The sequence below is a fragment of the Silene latifolia genome, chromosome Y (genome assembly GCF_048544455.1).
Source record: "Silene latifolia isolate original U9 population chromosome Y, ASM4854445v1, whole genome shotgun sequence".
Taxonomy (NCBI): domain Eukaryota; kingdom Viridiplantae; phylum Streptophyta; class Magnoliopsida; order Caryophyllales; family Caryophyllaceae; genus Silene; species Silene latifolia.
Genome location: NC_133538.1, coordinates 206311054 through 206331718, shown reverse-complemented (window position 1 = coordinate 206331718; position 20665 = coordinate 206311054). Strand labels below are relative to the sequence as shown.

Sequence of the window (20665 nt, the reverse complement as noted above, 5' to 3'; positions counted from 1 at the left end):
TGAGTAATTGAATTGTATCATTACTCGGATGAAATAATTGTTTAATGTAACAATTAAATTTGAATGAATTGTTATAAATACAAACTGTTGTGATTTATAAATTGGTAAAATTTTTGGTACAAGTAATTATGATATTACTAAGTCGATTTTTGTATGTGACGTATTTTTGATAATACGTTGTTTTTTAATATGTTAAAAATACATAACAAATTTATGTCACATATGACATGTGACATATTGACAATTGACAAAAATAATATGGAATCCATATTATCAAATGGACCGAAATTACAAGAAGAGGGTTAAGCTAATTAATTGTTTAATTAGTAGCTAAACATAATGATTGTTTTGCTTTAGTAGCCATGCATGCCTATGGTGCATTGTGAAGACAAATGAGCCCATGCATTGGCTCCTTTCCACCTCCTCTTGGCCGGATTTTTAGAGAAGAAAAATCACTTGATTTTTCCTCTTATATTTTAAATATACACTATAATGTTATGGGTGTATTATTCATTCACTTGTTCATCCAAAATGAGTATTCTAGAGAGATAAAAAGCTCTCTACTTCTTCCTCCATAAAACCAAAATATATAAGTGTTTTATAAAGATTTTTGGTTCAATTTTCTACTTGATTAATATTATACTAGTATTTGTAATATTAATTAAAATTAAGAGAAGCCTTGGGTATAAAGCTTAGGGAGAGATCTTAGGGGGTGTTTGGTTGGAAGGTTTGGAATGGAATGGAATGGATTTTAGTCATTCTAGTGTTTGGTTGGGGTGTTTTGGAATGGAGTTAGAATCCTGATGGATTCTCATTCCACCCCAACCCCTTGGAATCCCATACCCACCTCCTCCCCATGGATTCAAACTTCATTCCTTCATGTTTATTTTTCTAATGAACCAAACATGTTTTGGAAGGTATGGAATTGGAACCCCATACTCCTATGATTTCTCATTCCAATCCATTCCATTCCTAAGTAGTGAACCAAACGACCCGTTATACTTAGATCTTGTTCATCCATAAGGAAAAGCTCAAGATCAAAAGAGAAAGGTGATCTCTTTTGTGCCCTTAAATCCGAAATCAACAATGTAAGGACATGGTTTCTCTTCTTTATATTATTTGTTTGCATGCATAAAATCCGTTTTAATTTTATGACAAATTAATTTAGACATATATGAGTATGTTAGTATGTATATGAATCTACATTTCCTTCACTAAATGTGCTCTAATTATGGTCACATCAAATATCCCCAAACCGAACCTTTGCTCGTCCTGAGTAAAGAGGTGACAAAGACTAGGACCATTATTTAAACTAACCTAATAACATAGCCGATATGAGACAATTAACGGGTCTCACTCCGCCCCTTCAACTCACAACAAGACAACCATGAGGTAGAATGCCTTCTTGAAAGGCAAGGTGGGTCTTGCCAAAATGGCGACACATCCAAACATTAAGCACACAAGATCAAGTAATGGATGCATCTACAAAAGAATAGCCACTTTCCTCATCTAAGTGGCGGAAATTATCTACAAGGGAAGCAATTCAAGGGTACACACTCCTTCATAGATGCAATTTCTTCAAACTACTAAGCCTAGAAGGATACCAATAAATCACCTCCAAATTGTGTCAAGCTAGGGTACCTTTGTCCTCAATCGTTAAATACTTTTGTCATGAATAGACTTCCTATGGTGTTAGAAACACTGGAGGATCGCGGAATTCCCCCTCTTGCCTAGATAAGAATAAGGGCCGTCCCCTCTCTACCATGCACAAAAGTGGATACGATGGATAAAGGGATCAATAGATATTTGAGTTTCACTTTGGGAGTTTGCTTTTGTTTTTGTTTTCCCCCCCAATTTCTTGTGGTATTTGACATTTGAGAACACTTTCTTTGCCATATGTTTTTGATTTTTGGCATCTCACCACTTGACAACTTTCAACTTTTCTTTGCATTTCTCTTTGAACATTTTCAAAGTCACCCCATATGTAGTGAGGGTGGCTTATATTTGAAGCTTTAGGAGTTCTATTTTTGCTCCTCTTTTCATTTGATGCATTTTTGCAAACTTTCTTTCACTTTTTATTTCATTGAACTCAAATTGATTTCTTTTTGTGCCCATTCCCTTTGATGACAAAAATGTGGTAGAACATGGATGATGGATGGATGCATGGTTTCAAGGGTCACCTTGGAATAAACGGTAGCCAAGGAGTTATCACACCACAAGGTACTCTTGACTAGGCCTTAATCCATGGGTCAAAGGATACTAGCATGACACATCCTAGGGTGTTTTACAAGTATTCTAATAAGCAAAGTCTTACGAAGAAAAAGCATTTACTAGGGCCTATATACACTTGTCAAGCTTCCCAAGTAGACGGTTTCGCAAAATTTTTCTAACATTCAAACTACATGCCATGATGCAACTACCATATAAACATCCTAATACAAATGATTCTACCAACTAATATGACATATAAACTAAATGCAAGTCATAAGTTCACATTGTTATACCGCATCAATCAAAATAAAGCCACATAGCCATTAACATAAAGAGGAAAAAGGAGATTGGAAAGATCATACCATGCGGTCTTCAATATCCTCATGTCTCGGATGTGGCGTAGTCGATCAATGTGAACAAGGATAAAACAAACACAATATATACAACAATATATACATGACTACGCTAAAAAGGAAATGAACTTGTTTTTGGTTTTTCAATTTTTCAATTTTTATGGTTTTTCAATTTTTTTGGATTTTTGAATAAAAGTTAAGTTAGAATTCCCCATCCCACACTAATATGGGCATTGTCCTCAATGGCCAAAATGATGGGAAATCATGCAAGCATGATGCATGAATTCTACTCTAAATGCAAGCTACACTAAGCTACACTATATGATGCATGATTTTTTTGTTTATGACGGAGAGCGTAATTTAGATTACCTCCCGTTGCGTATGCATGTACTTCCCCAAACCGAGTTAGACATTATTTCTAATGTCCTAAAGTTGGGGTAGTTCATGCACACAAGATGCAATGCATGAAACTAAATTTGTCATTTTGGATTTTCAAAAGGTGGGAACAATGAAATAAGAACACCTCAATGGGGCCGAGGTGTTAGTCCTCTATGTTGCTAGGACTCAATCAACCATGATCAAGATAAAGTAAATAAAACAAAGAAAGAAGTAAGCAAACCTCAAGAGGGTAGGAGCCTCCAAAGCTTGCTAGTCTTCCACCATATCATCATTATCATCATCTTCCTCAATAGAAGTGGACTCATCACCACTTCCCTCTTCACTTTCTTGTTCACTTTGTTCATCATCCTCTTCTTCTTCTTCACTAGCCTCTTCATCAATGCTATCAACAACCTCATCACCGACAACCTCATCGTCACCCGGAATATCACCCCTAGATGCACTCGGAAAGAAGAGTTCCCTATCCGCCCAACTAGGCAAAGGACATGAAGGATCAAGTAGTCCTTGCCTAGCTAAATGAAGGAGGGGTGGATATTGGGCTAAGTAAGCATCTTACCGATCCTTAAAAGCTTGCTTGTGCATCTCTTGCATAAGTAGAGTCATATAATCTTTGCTTGCTTCAACACCTTCGGGTTTGAACTCTTGGTACTTGAAAGGATAGGGTGGTGTGACAATGGAAGAGGAGGGCATTTCAACTTCATCCCTTTATTGTCGGATAATGTATTCGGCTTCTTTTGAGAGGGGAAGGAGGTAGTTGGTCCGATGGACACTCAAACGACAAATCTTAGAAGGAAAAGTAAAAGATCTAGCCTCATTGGTGAGCCACCCATACTTGGTGTCAAGAGGGTTATGGGTAACCCACTTGTACTTGTTAATCATAGCATCCATATCAATGAGATGACCCCCCTTTTTCGCCACATACTTGTTATCCTTGTTGAAATTCGGATCAAAGTACTTAGCCAAAAGAGTGACTAGACCTCCATTTACAATAACGGTGGTGCCTTGCTTCCCACAATCAACATTTAGCCATATATCCACCAAAAGCCTTAGAGAATCGTAAGGCTTGGTGAATTCCCTTCCAATATTTAAGGCCGACTCAAGAAGAACACAATCGAGCTTGGTAAAGTGATTGGTGTCTTTTCTTGCAATGATGGTATTCCCTATGACCTTATGCCACACTCTAATGCCCGGATGGTGGACTAATAGAGCGCGACTAGCATGATAGCTCTCAAATTTCCTTCCGGAAATCGCCTCCCAAAGAGGAGCGGGGTCATACTTTCCGGGATTCTTGAAATAACTATGTGAATCGCTAAGACCCAATGCTTTACCCAATTCTTCAAAGGTGATGTGCCTACTCACATTAGCTAGGCGGAACTCGATGTTTTCCATTGTCTATACCTTAGTAACTTTCAAAGAACTCAAGAATTCTAAGGTAAGAGAGGGGTATGTCAATTCTTTTGTTGCAAACAATTTTCCCAACCCCATGGCTTCAAAGAAGGCTTTAGTTTTCTGAAGGACACCGAACTTATCTAAGGCATCTTCACAAATAAACTTGGTGGATAGAAAGGATTTTCTAGCATACTTGGTAAATGTTTCCCTATGGGAGTTAGAGATGAAAATTACCTCCGGATAGTTCGAAAGTTGAGCAATTTTCGGAGTTGTTGATGTTGTTGTTTCCAAGGGAGGTTGTTGTTGTTGCACTTCCAAGTTTGAGCTAGCTACCACCATAGCCAATGAGGCTTTCTTTGCTTGAAGACTCTTTTGTCTTGTTGATATTGCCTTTGCCTTAGGTTCCTTTGTTGCTCCTTTTGTCCTTGCCATTGATGATTTAACCAAGAAAAGAGTGAAAATCTTAAATTTCCATGTATACCCAAATCGATTTTAAGGTGAAAGGCTTTGCCTTTATAATTTCAAAAATCAACTCAAAGGTTGAAGATTTTGGTGCTTGGTTTGATTTTTGTTGAAAGAGGAGTGATTAATTTTTGTTAGAAGGATGATTTGATTTGATTTTGATGAATGTGGCTGAGGAAATCTTGTTTTTGTGATGGAGAGGATGAGGGTTTTGAGTTTTGGGGTTTATGGGTAGTGTTTTGAATGAAGAAATGAAGAAATGAATGGAGGATGGGGTTTATAAAAGACCCGAAAAATTTTGAATCGGGGAAGACGGCGTCTTTCCTTCGGGACGCTCGGATTCTGCTTGTTTCGGATTCAGAGTTCTCGCCTAAAGACGAGCGTCTTTCAGTAAAGACGCTCGGATTGTTCAACTGTAGGACGGGCGTCTTCTGTTGAAGACGGGCGGATTCTCTTCCAGTGAGATTTCTTGTTTTTCCCAGCCAAAAAGACGGGCGTCTATCCTTTCAGGACGGGCGTCTTTCTGAGGACGGGCGTCTTCTCTTGCAGGACGCTCGGATTTATCAACAGTCCCAAAATATCAAAATTTCAGTTCAGATGGACGGGCGGATTCTTACAAAGACGCCCGGATTGCCTGAAGACGGGCGGATTCCCTTGAAAACGCACGGATTCTCCCTGTTTTACCCGGATTCAGTTCCATCCGTGTACTTGCATATCCCTTGTCATTTTTCATACTTCAAAATCACGTGTTCTTCATTGTGGGGGCACTACTAAGGCATGAATAGCCTAGGCAATTGCTATCCCCACACTAAGCTAAAGCACTACACATCAATTGAATCATTAGTCCCTGAACCAAAATGGTCCAAGGGCTGTCCGTTTTTGTTCAAATCTGGACAGGAAATTGCAAAGCATTTCGGTGAGTATAATTGCAAGATTTTTAAGAGAAAATGCCTACAAATGGTCCCCCTTTTGTACAAGCAAAGAGGCAAAAGCAATTGAAATGCAACAACAATATTAGAAGCACAAAAACACGTCCAAATGCTGCTGCCCTTGTATGTTAACAGCCATAGTTTTGCAAGATAAAATGGTGAGCACAAATGCAAAGATTCCAAGGACAAATGACATCATATGGCCCCTCCTTTGTCTCCTAAAGATGCCAAGACAATTAAGGAGCAATGACAACTATACAAGCTGACCAAGAACACTCCAAGATGCTGAAAAGGGGCGTGTAAGAGCTGCCCATTTCTGTCACATAATTAGTTGTTAGGTGTACTTTGTCAACTTTGTATTTTTGTCCATTCCCTCTTTTAATTGTAGCCATTAGATTTAGTTTTTAGATGGATGGCTTAGATGTATTTTGAGACTCTATTTAAAGAGCTCATTTTCCATGTAAACATTCAGATTTGAAGTTTAAGAGAAATGAAAATGAGAGGTTTTGAAAACCCTTTGGTTTTTGCTTAGTGCTAGAACAACCTCCTTTGCTTAGTGCTTGGAGATGACTCTTTCCATTTGCTTAGTGCTTTGGAAGAGTATTATCCTAGGCTTAAACATGCTTTGTGATCTTGTTTAAGTCATATCTCGGTTACTTGTTCTTGTTTTCGTGTCAAAACAGTCCCAAAGTTTCTGTTTTGTTGCCTTAAGTCATTGTGGGAATTGTTATTTGAATGTATAGTTCATAAGCATTTAAGTTACAATCTTATTTCCATTGCTTTCTTTCAAAGTTATCAAGCTAATTAGGATCTTATATTCGTCCAAAAACAGCAAGTTTTGCCTTGCTTTGGTTGAATCGTTTATTAGCTTCTAAATCTGTCCTTATATAGTTTGTTAGTCCTTAAAACAGTCCATCTAAGTGTCCAAATCGAGTCCTTTGTTGAGTCTAATTCTGTCCAAGTTAGTTCTTGTTTTCGAGTCTTATTTGTCCCAAAATCAAGTCCTAGTAGTTTTACTCCAAATTTGTATTTGAACCAAAATGGTCCAAGGGCTGTCCGTTTTTGTTCAAATCTGGACAGGAAATTGCAAAGCATTTCGGTGAGTATAATTGCAAGATTTTTAAGAGAAAATGCCTACAAATGGTCCCCCTTTTGTACAAGCAAAGAGCCAAAAGCAATTGAAATGCAACAACAATTTTAGAAGCACAAAAACACGTCCAAATGCTGCTGCCCTTGTATGTTAACAGCCATAGTTTTGCAAGATAAAATGGTGAGCACAAATGCAAAGATTCCAAGGACAAATGACATCATATGGCCCCTCCTTTGTCTCCTAAAGATGCCAAGACAATTAAGGAGCAATGACAACTATACAAGCTGACCAAGAACACTCCAAGATGCTGAAAAGGGGCGTGTAAGAGCTGCCCATTTCTGTCACATAATTAGTTGTTAGGTGTACTTTGTCAACTTTGTATTTTTGTCCATTCCCTCTTTTAATTGTAGCCATTAGATTTACTTTTTAGATGGATGTCTTAGATGTATTTTGAGACTCTATTTAAAGAGCTCATTTTCCATGTAAACATTCAGATTTGAAGTTTAAGAGAAATGAAAATGAGAGGTTTTGAAAACCCTTTGTTTAGTTCTTTGCTTAGTGCTAGAACAACCTCCTTTGCTTAGTGCTTGGAGATGACTCTTTCCATTTGCTTAGTGCTTTGGAAGAGTATTATCCTAGGCTTAAACATGCTTTGTGATCTTGTTTAAGTCATATCTTTCATTTTATGTTTTAAATAAAACCTTACAAAACAACCCAAAACCGAGAGCAAACAAACTCCCAAAAACAAATGTTTTGTGTCTCTTAAACAATCCGTTGGACTCGTTAATTCTCGTTTTTATCCCTTGTTGTGTCGTTTAAACAGTCCTTCGGTCTGTTGTTTTCATGGTTATTTAAAGTTCTTGTAATGTTATTTTCTTGTTTTAAGTTGTTGAATGCAACGGTCCATTGCATTGTTGCATTCCGTGCGTTTTTAAACCTTGTTCTAGCTTGCTTTTTGTTGATGTTCTTGCTGCGTTTTTGAAACTGTTTTGGGCTGATTATGGACCACCTCACCGTTTCAGTGCAGTCCCTCCCTCACTTCTCTCAAAAATGATAATTATCTTGATCAAAGCATAAGTATCCAAGAATGACAAAAATGCAATGTAAGAATTAAAATGCGAGTTAAGGAGTTAGAAATATTTACAAATGGTGGTTTAGGGAGGACTTCACCAAACTCTCATCCTTAGTGAGATGTCATGGGGGCATGTCCAAGGTGTTATTGATGTTGCTCAACACCTTGAAGAAGTAATCAAAAGCTTGTTCATTATCATTATAAAGATCTTCAATAGACCTTTGCCCTTGTTATCGGTCTTGATCGATAGCATTACCAATATAGGGATTGAAAATCCCTTCAAACTCATCGTCCCAAAGACCACAAACTTCATCCACTTGATCACTAAAGATCTCTTGAGTTGATGGAGACAACTCACCCATTTTCTTGTCTTGGCCAATGAGGCCATCCTCTTCATTGCTCGACTTTGGTGAGCTTTTCAAACTCTCTTTGTTACAATTCACTTGCTCTTTGAATGGAGCATCTTCAATTTTCTTCTTCCATTGGAATTCCGACTTCTTCCTATCATCCTTCCGGCTATAATGATCAACCATAAAACATGGTTCATGCAAACGAGGAGCTCTCATGGTCTTGTCAAGATTGAAAGTTATGCTCTCATCTCCTACTTCTAGAGTGAGCTCTCCATGCTTCACATCAATCACCGCACCCGCGGTGTGTAAGAAAGTGAAGGAAATGTAGATCTATATACTCAACATACTCATATATGTTTTTAAATTAATTTGTCATAAAATTAATAATGGTCTTATGCATGCAAACTAATAAACAATATAAGGAAGAAAAATAATTTTCTCACCATAAAAATCGGATTTATGGGCACAAGTGAGTTCACCTACTCACTTATTCTTGAGCTCTCTAAATGGAAGAACAAGGACTCAAAGGTAGAATCCCTCCCAAAAGCATATACCCAAGGAATACATCTTAATAAACCAATACTATTTAGATCTAGTAATAATATTAGTTTTACCATAAAAATGACACAAAATAAATTGTATTTTGGCTCTTGAAAATTTCGGTCAAGAGGTGATGTTTTTGTGAGATTTTATTTCTCTAGAATTATCATAAATTGTAGAGAGTTTTTGGAGGATTTTCTTACACTAGAAAAAAAAGATGGGAAGAATGAATAATTATGATAAAGAGAAGAGCTCTCCTCTCTTTCTTGTGGGAGGCCGAAAAAGAGAGCATTGGGTAGTATGCCCAATGCCTTTTGTTTTTGCTCTTCTCAAAAGCTTAGGCTTGCAAGGCTAGTACTTAGATATCATGATTGTGTTTTCCACTCAAGATAAAAACACAATACATATCTTACACTACCTCCTCATTTTCGGTTTTTAAGCATAAAATGGAGAATCCATTTTATTTTGTAATTTGTCAAATTTGTCACATGTAACATGTTACATGACATGTCACAATGTAATGTATTTTTAACATATTAAAAATCAACATACTCATAAAATATGTCATTTACAAAATCGACTAGTAATTCGTAATTACTTGTACCAAAAATGTTTCCAAATTATAAACTACAACATTCTGTATTTATAATAATTTATTCATTCCGTTTCAATTGTTTCTTTAAACAATAATTTCATCTAAGTAATAAAATAATTCGATTACTTAGACCGTGTCTCATTTAATCATATTTACAATAAGATACGTAAATTATACTCACAAAATCACTCGTCAATTTTAAGCAATTTAATTAACTCGTATCGGTATACGATTAATTAAAAAATCAATTAAGAGTATTTCCCTATAGGTATGACCTAAGGGGATCAACTGATCACCACCGTCACACGACAGTAATGTCAAACTCTAGTCACCAACCATTACCGATATGTGTGGACCACTTGATCGTAAAATATTACATCCCATATGTATTCTTAAAATGAGATTTAATAATGATATTTAAATCATGTGATCGCACTATTGTTGAGGACACATTTCCCAACAATCTCCCACTTGTCCTCGACAAGTGTGCGTCACCAATTCTCTTGTCCTATTACTATCTCCCACTCAATGCAAGGTGTCTTTCAGGTCGTACTTGTAAGTGATCATATCGAGAGTGGTTTCCTCGATCTGGAGAATAACTGATTGACCGGATTTATCCACTCTGGATACCTTCCGAGCGTGGCCACGCATTTCCAGTTCATTACTCCTCGAGTGGCCCTGAGATATTGTTTTAACCCTGACAAGGGGATGGACAATTCCTATCGCACTCATTCCCTTCGACTAGCCACAGCCATCATAACCCAAAATATGCCCATTTGACCCCATTTACGAAGGTCGTAGTAACACAAATCAAAGTTAATCTGAAACTGAGCCATCTTAGGTGAATAGTCTTTAGTCAAAAGAATCGACTCATTTGAATACTATAGCAGCTCTCGCCACGACCAGGCTATATAAATTTGCCAGAACTCTATAAGCGGTCATAAGGCCCGACAAGGTGTTCCTAACAATCTGCCTATGTGATCGACTAGTCATCTCACATGACTGTATGGCACTTGAACTTGCCATCAATCGCATCACACTCTAGTCACTTCGAGACGTCACCTCATACAAGTGACTATGGGCGAATACAATGCTAATCCGCGTTCACTTTAACGGGGTTCAATTGTCTTTACAACCCGTTTGGATGTAACAAAGTATAATATAAGAGTTTTAAAGTAAAACTCGAACGACAAATGCGATTATCACATATGAATAGTCAATGCCTGATTACTATTTCATATTCTATAATCTAATTTGATCTTGTACGTTGTTTGTTCATTTCAACTCAATTGAAATGACATGACTCATCATGTTTAGCCTTTGAGAAGGCTTTGGTTAGTAGGTTTTATCAACTTCTTGTACCTTACTCAACCTTACTACATACTCGTTTTCCTTTGTAATGTATACATTTGCATTACAAAACTTTCTGAGTACGTGTCGAGATCTAATCAAGACATAGGCCCTCTAGCCTTAGAATAGCTCCCACTGTTTTCACAGTGTGCGGGACTCATCATTCTTGCACATCTCATGATTGCAAGTGTACTCAATTTCCGTTATAAATATCTCTCATTGTTCTTTATTGCCTAGAACGATTCTAGAAAATCTACTTCTTAATTATCATAGCCACAATGGTATCTTAATCATCCTAATGTGTTTTGATTATGGTTTTGTCGGAAACCATGCGCAATCTCAATTGTCAATTGTCACTTGTGTAACACCCTTTACACAAAATTGCATCATAAACACTTTGCTTTACTTCCTTAATGCTTCTGCAAGCACTTAAGGGTAATCTTTATAGCTTACTTGGTAAAGATTACTTAAATTCGATTTTTGAAAACAACTCATCATGCTCAAAGCATATGAAGTGTTATACATCATTTCCTTTTAATTGATTCGGCAAATGAAGCAAATGAAACCAATCAAATATGTTCAATTTAATTGAACTGGTCATGAATCTTATCAACATAAGACTTCTTATTGACGCTAATATCACGTGGATTTATCTTCATAAATCCGTATATTAAAGATGTATTATAATACTCCAAAAGTCTTAAATCATTCGCAATGATCAATATGTCATCCACATATAAGACTAATTAAAACTTCCGTAACTCCCACTAAACTCCATGTGTAAACACAACTTCTCGACTTATCGAGAAATGTTTTACCACATGATCAAAATGTTGATTCTAACTCATTGATGTCCTACTTAAGACCCTCTCTTAAGTTTTACATTATCTTAGGATTGCAAGAATCTACTAAACTCAAGACATGTATTGAATACATTCCTTCTATTGAAGAAGTGGGTTTTAGATTCACTCGCTATGTATTTCATAACCTCATGATGAAACACAATCCCTAAGAAGATCCAAATAGACTTAATCATTTCAATTAGTGCAAAACCCTTTGCAACCAATCTTGCTTTGAAATATCTCTTTATTAGTGCAAAACCCTTTGTCACTAATCAAGCCCTTTGTTTCGGATTTTCATGGCTCTAAGCCTTGTATTGAGTTGTGACTTAAACACTCTTATGTAAGTCATATGTTCATTACTTTCTAGAAGTAATCAACTTGAATCAACCAATTTCTTTTGTAAGTTATAAGCTCTTTACTTTCTTAAAAGTAGCATGAATTCATCATCTTTAACAAGTGACGAATTTAACCTCCTAGGTTTTAAAGAAACAACGTCTTACACAAAACGTCTCATGTAGCCAAGAAAGACCAGTTTCTTGCGACATAACATTCTTTGTGGCTCTTGTATAATTTTCTCCCCACTGTCTTCTAGAAATAAACTTGTATTTCGAAAAGATGACTTCACGAGCCACAAACCCGGTGTACTCGTGATTATAAAAAGAAAAATGAGCATTTGTTTCTTGTGAAAACTTACAACCATGGTACCCTTACCATTTCATATCTCATATGATTCTATTTAGTGGAAAAAATAATTTAGACAAAAATGATAAAATTCCCAAAAGTATCAAGTAACTCAAAGTAACTTGATTGAAGTCCAAACCATATCGAATAGCGTTTGATTTCTTATCCAACCACACATTACTCCATAATGCGTGCTAAGAGAGATTAACTTGTGATACTATATCACATTTCCTTTGCTTATATCAAAGTCTTCACTTTGATAATCCCATCACGACTAAATCGTGATTCCTTGAGCTCTTTGAATTTCTTCAAAAGATTTTTCTATTTACCTCATCAACTTAAATCGTTGGTAAAAGAAAATGATCAACCTATTTTGGATCAATGATTTACAACCTCGATCTCCTTTTCAACCAAAAGGCACGATACATCTTGCTTTGAATACAAGATACGCATATACCATTAACAATCTAATGGTTTCAAGAGTATTCGATAACTCTTTGCGCTCATTATTCCAAAACTTAAGGTTTAATCTTGGGTTACCAATTTTGAGTCTTGCATCATCTTCATGATTTATCATTCTAGTTTGGTTTAGAATATAATCACCTTGATAATGGGCTAGCCATATATCAAATCGTGGTGTATAGGGTCACAAAAGTGAAACCTCTTTTGTAACTTAACAAGTTTATATTCTTATTTAGAGTTTATGCACTTAATAGTCACAATTAAGTACAACTATAAACCCAAAACTAGATTGATTACACAATGACTCTATCTCTCAATATGATTGTTGCTAGTCGTCATATTCTAATCATCCTATGTATCAAGTACAATGATGAAAACCTCCATTGGTTTCTAATATTGACGAAGTGGTACTAGCAAAATTTATGTTTAATCAAATAAACATTTAAAGAAGAAGGTCCCATTAGATGTCCTACAACTAACTTGTTGATTCTTCAATAATTTGGGGTAGTTTCCTTTCTCGTGTCCAACATTTGAGACAATGAAAACTTTATCGGTCGGGATTAATAGGTTTAGTATCGTCATTCTCAACAACTTTACTTTTAACATTACCTTGTATCAATTCCATTATAATCTTTACTTCTTGAACCTCGTCCTCATCTTAACGGTTTAAGAGAATGCTCCCACTCATTTCAATGAGTCTTTGCTTTGAGAAGCAAAATTGAATTCATGAAGAACACTCTTCATTTGTTCGTTTTAGTCTTAAAAACTTTCATTGAGGTGGTTGCGTTATTTTGGTCAATTACGAATTCTTGACAAAACTAATTACCAAAATAATTTATCGCTTCAAGGTACTTAATTCAATTAAGTATATGAATAACAATCCATTCTAAGTAGATGTGTTAGTCAAGAATCAAAAACCTGTTTGATAATGAATAACTTTAATCTATACTCTTTACAAGAGATCCTTAGCAATGGTTCATTTGAGGTTTTTAGAAGCAAAATTCAAATTTGTCTCTAGTTACGATGTTTTAATGGAGATTTTGAAAAATCGAAATGATATCGTATATGAATTGTGGTAAAGAAATAGAACAATATAATAACGGAATAGTGGAAAGACTTAACATTTATCGTTTTATTAATACTTGTAAATAACAAGTAAAACATTTACATAGTGACCTCTACCCAACTATGATAAATGATTCCAAGACCCAAATTCATATTAACTTAGGCACGGGGTAGCCGATGCAACCTTCATCAATATAACTCGGTAGATTAACTTTTTAATCGATTCTACTTTTAGAACTCTTGGTCGATAAAATTACTCTAATGCTTATCTATAGCCCAAAACACATCAACAAGGGCACGGGGTAGCCGATGCAACCCTTATCAATAACTTTTGTTGAGTTCAATCCAAATTTCGAATAAATGTGTCCATTATCCAAACCCACATTAACTTAGGCACGGGGTAGCCGATGCAACCTTCATCAACATGAATTCGGTGGATAGACATTTATCACCCACTTCCCCTACGTAACAAGGTTTGTACCCCGGGATAGCCGAGTGCACTCCCTCGCGAAATAGGTTTTCATGGTTTCTACTATTTGGTAAGGCTACGTCTCAATTAATTGTTTTAGCGAGAGGTCATGTCAATTTATTATCTATCACGTTTTAAGTGAACTAAAGAAGTGAACTACGATAATTTTAATTGACACGGTCGATATACTCGATAAAAATGACAATGCATGTTTAGTTATGGCGATTTAGCGATGCATACGACATAAAATAAAATGCAAGCATAAAAATAAATAAATCCTAGTATGGCCTTTCCTAAAATAGAAAAAACTATTTAACTATTACATAATCGGAAACCAACTCCATTGGTCCCTTGAACTTCGGTTGTGGCACGCATCTCGAGGTAACACCGTCTTTATGTATCTCCATTCTTGAAGAATTCCGTCTTTGGGTATTCCGGAATGAATAAAATTATATAATAAATTACATAATTTCCTATTATACATTTGTAACTAAAATAAAATAAATCTATTAAATTACAAAACGGTGATACGAGATCACAATAAAATTACAACCGAATCGATATTCCCATACATTTCGGGAAATACCAATTAAAATCTAAGGCCATACTAAGTAAAATTACATAATTCAAAATTACATAAATTAAAATTATGACAATCATAAAGGAAAAATGCAGCATTATAATATGTATGAACATGCTCAATTTTATGCTAAATCGCCTTTAATTAGCCAATATCGTATATTACTCGGTTTTTACGGATTTGCGTGATTTCAACATTTTTATAATCACAAAAATACATAAATTCATATTTATGCATAAGTTAATTACCCTAACCTCTTAGGACTCAAAATTTAGTCTTCACTAATAATTTGACCATAATTAACCCATATTTACAAAATTGTTCATAAATGGACCAAAAATTACAAAAATAAGCTATTAAACTTCAAATAAATCACAAAATTTCAAATAAATTCAAAATTTGAAATTTAAACTCATGAACATTCTGGAAAATTACCATGACACTCATAATGTTCAAAATCTTAGGTTAAAAATTTCGAAATTTTTCCGGAAAAACAATGTTGCGGTTTATCGATTTTTAATAAAATAATCATAAAAACATGGAAAAATTATTTTCATTAACTTTTCAATTTTAGATCTGAAAAATATAATAAAATGCAACATTAGACGTTTTTTCTAAGTCATAGATTATGTTTTATTAATTTTCCACTAATAATGTCACTATTTATGCTATTTTTCTTCAAAAATCCATAAATCATGCAAAAAGACTTCTTTATAGCCAATTATTTTACACACATCTTGTAAAATTGCATATGACAACATATTAATTTTCTATGACCAGATTCGAAATTTAATTCATATTAACCTATTTTTCACCTAAATCCGAATTTAATAATGAAAAATTCATTTTTCGAGCATAACAAGTCCAAAAATTATGAAAATTTACAGGTTATTTCAAAATAATATATGTGACAACATATCCAAAAATCAATGGAAAATTCGAAGTATAGCTAATTTTAGACCAAAAATGACATTTTTACTCATAAAATCATATTTAAATGCCATTATTGTAAAATATGAACAATAAAAATCCGTAAAATTAACCAAAATATCCTAAAACATTTTAGGACCAGAAATATTAACATGCATGGATTAATTTCGTGATATCTCATAATAACACAAATTTTACAAGTTTTATATGTTATTCTTATAACTCGGAAAAACTTTTAACCGATTTGCATGCAAACAACCGTGGCTCTTGATACCGATTGAAGGAAATGTAGATCTATATACTCAACATACTCATATATGTTTTTAAATTAATTTGTCATAAAATTAATAATGGTCTTATGCATGCAAACTAATAAACAATATAAGGAAGAAAAATAATTTTCTCACCATAAAAATCGGATTTATGGGCACAAGTGAGTTCACCTACTCACTTGTTCTTGAGCTCTCCAAATGGAAGAACAAGGACTCAAAGGTAGAATCCCTCCCAAAAGCATATACCCAAGGAATACATCTTAATAAACCAATACTATTTAGATCTAGTAATAATATTAGTTTTACCATAAAAATGACACAAAATAAATTGTATTTTGGCTCTTGAAAATTTCGGTCAAGAGGTGATGTTTTTGTGAGATTTTATTTCTCTAGAATTATCATAAATTGTAGAGAGTTTTTGGAGGATTTTCTTACACTAGAAAAAAAAGATGGGAAGAATGAATAATTATGATAAAGAGAAGAGCTCTCCTCTCTTTCTTGTGGGAGGCCGAAAAAGAGAGCATTGGGTAGTATGCCCAATGCCTTTTGTTTTTGCTCTTCTCAAAAGCTTAGGCTTGCAAGGCTAGTACTTAGATATCATGATTGTGTTTTCCACTCAAGATAAAAACACAATACATATCTTACACTACCTCCTCATTTTCGGTTTTTAAGCATAAAATGGAGAATCCATTTTATTTTGTAATTTGTCAAATTTGTCACATGTAACATGTTACATGACATGTCACAATGTAATGTATTTTTAACATATTAAAAATCAACATACTCATAAAATATGTCATTTACAAAATCGACTAGTAATTCGTAATTACTTGTACCAAAAATGTTTCCAAATTATAAACTACAACATTCTGTATTTATAATAATTTATTCATTCCGTTTCAATTGTTTCTTTAAACAATAATTTCATCTAAGTAATAAAATAATTCGATTACTTAGACCGTGTCTCATTTAATCATATTTACAATAAGATACGTAAATTATACTCACAAAATCACTCGTCAATTTTAAGCAATTTAATTAACTCGTATCGGTATACGATTAATTAAAAAATCAATTAAGAGTATTTCCCTATAGGTATGACCTAAGGGGATCAACTGATCACCACCGTCACACGACAGTAATGTCAAACTCTAGTCAGCCAACCATTACCGATATGTGTGGACCAGTTGACTGTAAAATATTACATCCCATATGTATTCTTAAAATGAGATTTAATAATGATATTTAAATCATGTGATCGCACTATTGTTGAGGACACATTTCCCAACAGAAAGGTCTTCCTAGAATGATTGGAATGTTGGAGTCTTCTTCCATGTCAACAATGACAAAGTCCATCGGGATGAAAAATTTCCCAATTCTTACGGGAACATCTTCCCATATCCCTAATGGTGTCTTCGTCGATCTATCAACCATTTGGAGTGTGATATTGGTGCATTTAAGCTCTCCCATCCCCAACCTTTTACTCACCGAGTACGGCATAACACTCACACTAGCCCCTAGATCCCATAAGGCTTTGTTGATCGTGGTGTCGCCAATGGCACACGGTATTGAGAAGCTTCCCGGATCTTTGAGTTTTGGAGGTGAACTCCCTTGAAGTATTGCACTACTCACCTTAGTTAAGGCGATAGTCTCAAGCTTCCGGATCGACTTCTTCTTTGTGAGGATGCCTTTCATGTATTTTGCATAGGCCGGCACGTGATTGATTAATTCCGTGAAAGGAATTGAGACTTCCAAATTCTTCACAATTTCCATAAATTTTCCAAGTTGGTCATCAAATTTGGGCTTGGATTGACGACTTTGAAAAGGAAGTCTAATCACAATGGGCTCCTTCTCCTTGACATTGTCTTCATTTTTCTTTGAAATTTCTTCTTTTGATGGTTCTCCATCCTTGGAGTTTTGCACAATTTCTTCTTTATCACTAGCTTCCACAACTTCATCCTCAACTTGCTTCTTCGGTGCTTCATACCTTGTACCAGTCCTCAAGTGAATGGCACTAACCGTTTCATGTCTTGGGGGATTACTTTGAGGTGGTAATTGCCCCTTTTGTCTTTGTGAGCTTGAAGATGCTAGTTGAGTCAATTGGGTTTCCAACATTTTGGTGTGAGCTAGGATGTTGTTGATGGTGGTTTCTTTTGCTTGATTATCCTTTTGCATTTGAGTGAAAAACTCTTGTTGATTCTTTTGCATTTGAAGGACCGCTTTTTGAACATCAAAACCTTGGTCATTTTGTTGATTGTATGGAGATTGATTTTGGTAACCTTGGTTTTGGTTGTAAAAGGGTCTTTGATTTTGGTTTCTCATGGGAGGTGGGGTGTATGTTGTTTGAGGGTTTTGAACATTTTGGCTTTTGTATGAGAGATTCGGATGGAATTTGGTGTTTTCATTGTAATAGTTTGAATAAGGGGTACCACTCTTGTATGATTGGAAAGCATTCACTTGTTCATTTGTTCCCCTACATTCACTTTGGTCATGTCCCAAAGTTCCACAATTCTCACATATCCCACTTGGGATTGATGAAGATGCCATCATGGCATTAACATGATGCTTTGGTGATTTTGAGGCTTCTTCAAGTCTAGCCATAGCTTTTTCAAACTTCAAATTGATGGTATCAATGTGAGCACTAAGTTGAGCACCCAATTGAGTAATGGAGTCCACTCCATGCTTTCCTCCTCTAGTAGCCTTGCGAGGTTTACTATATTGTGAGTTATGGACCGCCATTTCCTCAATTTTGTTCCAAATTTGATTGTCATCAACTTCGGTGAACATTCCATTTGATCCCATGTTGAGAATGTTCCTTGAATTTTCATAAAGACCGTTCCAAAATTGTTGTACTAAGAACCACTCGCTAAGTCCATGGTGAGGACATGAGCGACAAATCCCCTTCAACCGCTCCCAAGCTTCATACAAAGATTCTTCATCCCTTTGCTTAAAGCCCGTGATTTGAGCTCTTAGCATGTTAGTCTTTTCCGGTGGATAGAACTTTTTGTAGAAAGCTAGAACCAACTTCTTCCAAGAATCAATTCCGAGAGTAGCCTTATCAAGGCCTTTCAACCATTGTTTCGCGGTGCCAATTAGAGAAAAAGGAAATAAGACCCATCGTATTTGGTCTTGACTTACACCGGTTTGAGAAATCGCATCACAATAGTCACAAAAAGTCTCCATATGAGAATGAGGGTCTTCACTAGGCATCCCCCCAAATTGGCTTCTTTCGACTAATTGGATAAATGCGGATTTGGCAATAAAATTTCCGGTTAGATGTTGTGGTGTGGGAGTACCATTGGGTAGGTTCTCCTCGGTGGGTACGGAATGTGATGAAAACTTAGGCATTGTGGGTTTATTTTTTGTTGGGTTCTCCTCACCTTCTCTTGCAAAAGGGTTGATGAACTCAATAGTATTTGGTTGAATATCTACAACCTCACCAATACCTCTCAAAGTTCTCCTAGCAAGTCTTCTATTGGTTGTCAAAGTTCATTCAATTTCACGATCAAAGGGTAACAAGTCACCTTGTGACCTTCTAGACATGCAAAATATCATACAACTCGAAAACAATTAGATCAAACCTTGAGGAGTTTTACTTCCCCAAGGCAAAGAAAGACATAACTAATAACAATATAAGAAAATCTAAATGAAGTTAACACCGTCCCCGGCAACGGCGCCATTTTTGGTCGGGATATTTTTACTAAATCTTTCGGTTACTTGTCGTTAGGAGCACCTAGACCAAAACAAAATTTATAACTTCACAAACAACTCTACAATTAGTAAAGAGGCAAGTAAAGGTCGGATCCCAAGGGACGGGAATTGATATGAGATTTCTATTGCAACTAGTGGTGTCTTAGGGGTGTCACAATTGAGGTTTGATGTAGAAGATCACTAAACTAAATAGCAATGAACGTAAACAAGCAAGATGAATTAAAAGGGATGTAAACAATTGATAAAAAGCACTAGGGTGTCATGGGGTCATAGGGGATTCATGGGAATTGATCATACGAACATGTTCGCAAATTATAAGCAAGCAATTATTGTTGTGATGGATCGAGTTGGTTTATATCTTACAATTCTAGGAAAGTTTGGGTCCCGGAGCCGAATCGATTAGATTGTACAACACCTACAAGTCGACTTAGTCTTCCCTACTCAACAACATGCGTGGTCTAATGAGACTCGAGTTGGTTTATGTCTTACAAGTCTCATTGAAAAGATAGGTGATGGGTAAAAAATGCAAGGATTCATAGGCTCACATTTCATCAAACATAACATGTGCATGAGTTGAGATCACAACAAGCAAGCAAATAAACTATGAAAGCATATTAATTTAAGCATGAATCATTCCCCATGTTGGTTTCCCGTAATTACCCATTAACCCTAGCTAAGAAACTACTCACTCATTATCATGTTGAACATGCTAGCAAGGTTGTCAATCATACCAACAAAGTGAAACATGATGAATAAATGAAAGTGATTAACAATAATTAAAAAGGGATTAAGAGAATTATACCTACTAATGATTCCAATAATAAAGCAAACAATAAAAGAAGTACTTGATGCTTGATTGAGAGGTTGTCAATCTCCCAATAATAACCCAAATAATCTTCAATTACCCAAAATA

The 20665-nt window shown here is 35.5% G+C and overlaps 1 non-coding gene across 1 annotated transcript; it reads left to right on the top strand.

Annotated features, from left to right (window-relative positions):
• Positions 1-18910: 18910 nt before the first annotated feature.
• On the top strand, positions 18911-19017 carry LOC141634794 (small nucleolar RNA R71). The gene has a single exon (XR_012539515.1). It is a non-coding gene; the product is annotated as a small nucleolar RNA R71 (small nucleolar RNA).
• Positions 19018-20665: the final 1648 nt, after the last annotated feature.